General features: G+C 40.4%; 1 long non-coding RNA gene across 2 annotated transcripts in view; it reads right to left on the reverse strand.

The window, feature by feature from the left end:
* The window catches only part of LOC119566667, a 31033-nt gene extending 25862 nt beyond the window's left edge, over nt 1-5171 (reverse strand). For both annotated transcript variants that reach the window (XR_006290993.1, XR_006290992.1), the window contains exons 1-2: nt 4921-5171; nt 4621-4757 (exon numbers count right to left, since the gene is read on the reverse strand). This is a non-coding gene — a long non-coding RNA (uncharacterized LOC119566667). The remainder of the gene's footprint in view (nt 1-4620; nt 4758-4920) is intronic.
* Between the last annotated feature and the right edge of the window lie 1536 nt (nt 5172-6707).

Raw genomic sequence — 6707 nt, forward strand, 5'->3', positions numbered from 1 at the left:
TTGATTGCAGATTTCATTTTGCTTCAGTCCTAAGGAGTGATAAATTAAATTTTTCACTCTGTGGAAGTTCCAGAAGTCTATCAGATTTCAGTGCAGTGCAAGTCTCCCTCTGCCTCCCCTGTAACTCAGAACCATCTCCAGTTCATCTGGTACAAGATACAGAAAGATTTCCCTTGCATAACCAGAAGGTCTCCATTCTGAGGTCTGGAATAACTGCTTTCTCTTCTATTCTGGGATCTTCACCCAGGATTACAATCATCGAACGCAACCCACAGCAGTCTGGAATAAGTTTGAAATAGTCACCAATGCTGCCCTAGTTCACCCCCTCCACGCCTTTAAAAAAAGTCTCGCCTGTGAAAATAAATATTTTGGGGCGTGCAAAGGTTCTGGTTACACACCATCCTTTCCCCGGAAATATTCTGCAACTGAGCTTGGAATCCAGGACAAGCTATGGGAATGGTATCTGAAATATAAGATACACTTTTTTCTTTCTGGCCACATGGAGAAAACATAAAACCATATGGGACTAACAGACATTCACAAACTTTTTTCATTTGTTTGGAACCTCTGAGTCAGCCTCAGATTCAGTCAGGGAAGGGAAGACGCCACAGAGACTGCTCTTTGTGACCCAAAGATTGCATGATGTGAGGGCCAAGTGACAGAGGACCGGGAACAATCTGCAGCTGGAGGTGCACAAGGACTGCTCTGGGAAGTCAGACCAGTTCCACAAAATAGAGCTCAGGCAGCAGCTGGAGGATCTCCAGATGGTTGCAAAGTGAAGAAAGGTGGCCCTGGAGCTGGAGGAGAAGTGAACCTGAGATGAAAGGGAGCTTGTCAGAGTAGCTTTGATATGATTGGCAGATGTAGGAATGAGACACGACGTTTCAGAAAGACAAGTTCAGAAGACTTTTTGAGATCTTGAGCCAGTTGGCAAAAAGCTCTTCTACTCAAACCCACCCATGTTCTGCCCACCCATGCCCTGTCCTGGTGCTTCGCCTCCACAGAACCAAGTCCTCCAAGCTGTGGAAAGCTGTTGGAGGGAGCCAGTCAATGAGCCCTGGAACCCTGCACCACCAGCAGTATCTGCTGCATACTATGCCTGCTGTAATGAAGGGGAAAGAAACCAGATACCTAATTATGAGCAGCTCCATTATCTGTAACACCACATGTCATATTTTACTGTAGTTTGCTCTTTAGTGCTTGGAATGTTTTGCACTGTTAGACCTGTTGCTGTTTTGCACTTGTTTGTTTTACACACCTGTTCAACTTTGTAATGGTGACTTGACTGCCCAAATACGTTTATTTTATGTAAACCTTTATTTGGTCTCAGACTGAAGTCTGGGGTTACAATAGATAACTGCAACAAATGGAAAATGACACGTCCACCATGGAGACAAGATGGATGAACCAGAACCTAATGTTAAGCACCTAAATCCATATTCTGAGACACTGAAACAAATGGCCTGATTTTCACAGATACTAAGCATCCACAGCTCCCACTATCGGTGCTTAAATATAGATTTAAATGCCTATATGTAGGCACCCAAGTTTGTAAATGTTGGCCAAAGTTTCCTTTTGATTACTTTTAAACAGCATATGGATAACTCAGCTATTGTAAATCAAGGTTCCTTTGTACTGGAACAAAGTTTGAACATATTCATTGCTTTTTGTCATACCTTCTATGGGCTAAACCATGAAGAATGTACTGAATTATTGTTACTCAGATAGAACTCTCACTTAGGCCAATAAGGACGGCAGGATTTGGCCCTGAGGGTTTATTAAGCTAATATTTAACTTAAGACTATTTTTAACATGTGTGACTTTCACATTTTTTGAGGAAAAATATTTTAGTGATAAAAATAAATTAAAAATCTACGTCCAGTGTCTGTTCCTACATCCTAGAGCTTCTGGGAGCTTTTCACCCAACAAGCCTTCCTTCGTGTTAGTGGTATTGGGGAAAAAATCCTTACACAAGCCTGGTTCTGCAGTGGTAATTCCTGCAGTGCCATACAAATCAACATGCTAGTTCAAAGACAGGTTAGGTGGTCAATATATGCCACCGTCTCACAGATGTCTGTGCTGGGATGAGAGGTATCCATTATTCTGATTTTTCTGATCACCAAACTATAGGCTTCATCAAATTACATTGACATCATTTCCTTTTGAATAACACACTGTGGTAACATGGTATCCAGAGATTTCCACTGGCCACATTTTATTTCGTATCACATATCATCTGCAGAGTCATGCCTTAACAGATAACCCTGGGACCCTACTAAGATTTACTCAGACTAGGGCTGTCGATCAATCGCAGTTAACTCACGCAATTAACTCAAAAAATTAACTGTGATTAAAAAAATTAATTGTGATTAATCGCACTGTTAAACAATAGAATACTAATTGAAATTTATTAAATATTTTTGGAAATTTTTCTACATTTTCAAATATATTTATTTCTATTACAACACAAAATACAAAGTGTACAGTGCTCACTTTATATTATTTTTTATTACAAATATTTGCACTGTAAAAATGATAAACAAAAGAAACAGTATTTTTCAATTCACCTCATACAAGTACTGTAGTGCAATCTCTTTGTCGTGAAAATGTAACTTACAAATGTAGATTTTTTTGTTACATAGCTGCACTCAAAAACAAAACAATATAAAACTTTAGAGCCTACAAGTTCACTCAGTCCTACTTCTTGTTCAGCCAACTGCTAAGACAAACAAGTTTGTTTACATTTATGGGAGATACTGCTGACAGCTTCTTATTTATGTCACCTGAAAGTGAGAACAGGCGTTTGCATGGCACTTTTGTATTTACGTGCCTGATACGCTAAACATTCATATGCCCTGTCATGCTTCGGCCACCATTCCAGAGGACCTGCTTCCATGCTGATGATGCTTGTTAAAAAAAATGCATTAATTAAATTTGTGATTGAACTCCTTAGGGGAGAACTGTAGGTCCCCTGCTCTGTTTTACCCACATTCTGCAATAAATTTCATGTTATGGCAGTCTCGGATGATTACCCAGCACATGTTCATTTTAAGAACACTTTCACAGCAGATTTGATAAAATGCAAAGAAGGTACCAATGTGAGATTTCTAAAAATACCTATAGCACTCGACCCAAGGTTTAAGAATATGAAGTGCCTTCCAAAATCTGAGAGGGATGAGGTGTGGAGCATGCTTTCAGAAGTCTAAAAAGAGCAACACTCTGGTGCGGAAACTACAAAACCTGAACCACCAAACAATAAAATAAACCTTCTGCTGGTGGTGTCTGACTCAGATGATGAAAATGAACATGCGTCAGTCCACTCTGCTTTGGATTGTTATCGAGCAGAACCTGTCATCAGCATGGACATGTCCTCTGGAACAGTAGTTGAAGCGCGAAGGGCCATATGAATCGTTAGCGCATCTGGCACGTAAATATCTTGCGATGCCGGCTACAACAGTGCCATGCAAATGCCTGTTCTCACTTTCAGGTGACATTGTAAATAAGACGTGATTAATTTCAGTTAGAACACAGAGTACAAAGTGTACAGTGCTCATTTTATATTTATTTTTATTACAACCTAATACAAGTACTGTAGTGCAATCTCTTTATAATAAAAGTTGAACTTACAACGTAGAATTATGTAGAAAAAATAACTGCATTCATTCAAAAATAAAACAATGTAAAACTTTAGAACCTGCAAGTCCACTCAGTCTTACTTCAGCCAATCACTCAGACAAACAAGTTTGGTTACAATTTGGAGGAGATAATGTGCCCACGTCTTATTGCGTTTAACAGTGCGATTAATCGAGATTAATTTTTTTAATTGCTTGACAGCCCTAACTCAGACAAATAGTAAACTTTTCAAAACACACAACTACTCTTCTCAGAAGCTGAATCTCAGCTAGATTGACTGTTTAGAAGCAGTTTTGGTTTGATTCTTGAAACACTTACATGCACACACAACTAATTTTATGCAAGTGATTAGACCCAATACATTCAATGGGATTACTCACATATGCACAAGTATTCAGGTGTATAAGTGTTTGCAGGATCATGACCATAGTTTGTACAGTACCATAAGATACTTTTCCATTATAAAGACTACTTTCTTACAAAACGTTTATTTAACAATACGAAATTTATGGTGTCAAGTTTAGGGAAAGTAGCATCTGATGCTGCAAGTCCAGTTTCCATCCATTTTTTTGCAGCACTGAAAACAACAAAATACACTTCAACCATATCCTATAAAACCATAGCCTCTCCCTCTCCCAGAACAGAACAAATCAAATTACAACTACTGGCAACATTTCCTCCCACTGGACCTGAGTAAAGACTCAGGTAAAGCTCTCACTGAAGTGGATGAAAGTTTGACATAAGTATATTCAGTATCATTCCTTGTGCTATTTGAAATGGCTCAGGAATTAAATCTTGCAAAGCAGGTTTAGTAATGAAAGTCAGCTCAACCTTTAACTCTGACCTTTAGTTCTGATGTGTATATGGCGGGGGGAGGGGAGGGGGGGCTAACAGCCAGCTCTTATTCACTCTGGTCCTGGGGACAAGTGGCCTTTGCCACACTCCAGAGTTTTAATGAGACATTAGGTGGCCATTCCTTCTTCCTACCAGGCTAACTGTCAATCAAGCGTGGGCCACTTCTTCTCTTCTGTGAGGGTCTTCTGGAAGCAGGATGTGCCCTCCATCACAGTGCAAGCAAGCAGCAGCAAATAGGCTCCTCTTGTTGTCTCTGCCTCAGGAACTGACTACAGAGAGAGAGATGCCATATTATTTCTAGCTCATTAGCTAGGAAACCTCAGGGGATTCCTTAGCAAACTTCCAGAGGGGATTATGGGCCATCTCTAAGTCCCAGATAGCTCATAATCATACGTGTTATTTTCAGTGAGCATGCAGAGATTCCCTACTTACCATGGTTGTGAAGCTCCATCAAGTGCACAGGGTTGTCAAGCTTTATTAATGGAAGGTTGAGAAAAAAAGCCTCATTGAAACACAGCAAAATCCTTTTTCATAAGAAGGAGACCAACAAATGACTTCATTAAATGACCAACTAACAATTGGTCCTGTGCCCTTTTTGCTTATTTATAGTGTATAAAGAAGGCCAGAAAGGTTCCTTCTTCTCAGTCCTGACAGTAGGTGCTGCTCCTTCTGTACTACGACACTGTAGCTGAGAAAGTGGAGTCCAGTAATCCTTTCTTCTTGCCCCCCCCCCAAATTGTTTTAGGATAGGAGGGGCATGAATTTGTACCAAGTCCACTCCTACAAACAGCATCATAGTAGGAGAGGACAGCCACCTGGAATCCCTGATACATCAAAGATAAGAATGTATGATCTTGGGTCTAGTAGGAGCTGGAGGGAGACCAGCTGTGGGTAGAGGGGTTGTGTGAATTTGAACTTCAGCCCACGTTCATAAACTTTTTGAGAACATGAGGTAAGGTTTGCAAACACAGGAAACCCTGCACTCCAGGCTAAAGTAGAATGGGTCTTGGGATCATTGTGAATGAGTCACACAGTCCTAACTGTAGCAAAAAAGAGAAAAGGCATATGGAGCATGTATGAAAGAGGAAGAGAGTGAAAACAGAGGAACTGCCATACTGGATCAGACCAGTGGTCTATCCAGTGTAGTATCCTGTCTCCAGCATTGGCCAATATGTCAGGTAACTCAAAGTTTCCCAACTGAGTTCAAACTCAGTAAGATTTTCTAATCAAGACAAGCCATGCAATGAGCTGCTCAGCATGCTTTGGAGTGTGGGGTTTGTACAAGCGATTGCCGTCAGCTTGGCTTTGTTTGATGTTGCCATGAAATATAAAGCTGTACACTTCAGCTCACCTTTTACCAGTGTATATAATAGGGTTCTATTCACAGTTAGCTGACTGGATACTGAACGTACCTGACTGCTAAGTAATGCTTGGCACTGCGGCAGCTAACTCAACTGTTCACAACTGTGTTCAAACACTATAGGGTTTTGTAGTGTTCACCAGGCCTCAGTGTCTTCTTGCTGGGTTTTGATCAAGGCTACTGTGTAAGAGTAACAGTTTGAGGGTATTTACTGACCTGCAAGAACGCCACTTCCTTTTAAAGACAAAGGTCTCAAATACCTGTACTTTAAGAACAGGCCTACCTTGGGCCCTGTTAGTGTTTTCAACCCTTCAACTAATTCAGATATAAAACATGATATCTTAAGTCAATCAGTTTTGCTACTTCTGTGTAAAGTAGAATGCAGTATCTTCGCCCCTTCTTAGATGACTGTATGGCTATTCCAGATTTTCTTTCCTATCTTCTACTTTTCTCCCCACTTCCATCCCATTACATAGTTATCCACAATTTCCATCTGTCAGTATTTTAACAGCTTGCAGAGCCTCTCTCTGTGATGCATCCTCACTCACAATATTAAGACCAGTAGCAAGAGGGAAGTAACTACTCCTTGCAAGTGCCATTACGAGCTGTGCTTTCAAACCTAGATTGTTTGAGCAATGACACGAAAAATTGCACCTAGATTTAGTCACAGCACAAGAAGGCGAAAATAACATGAGACCTGACAGTAGTAAAAACACTAAATCATACTAGAAGTCAGATAAGAGATACCATGCATCAAAATGCCAAAAGAATTTCAGAGACAAGGTGTGTGAGGTAATATCTTTCAAGCTCGCAAGCTTGACTCTTTCACCAACAGAGGTTGGTCCAATAAAATATATTA

Source organism: Chelonia mydas, chromosome 5, assembly GCF_015237465.2.
Source record: "Chelonia mydas isolate rCheMyd1 chromosome 5, rCheMyd1.pri.v2, whole genome shotgun sequence".
NCBI classification, from domain to species: domain Eukaryota; kingdom Metazoa; phylum Chordata; order Testudines; family Cheloniidae; genus Chelonia; species Chelonia mydas.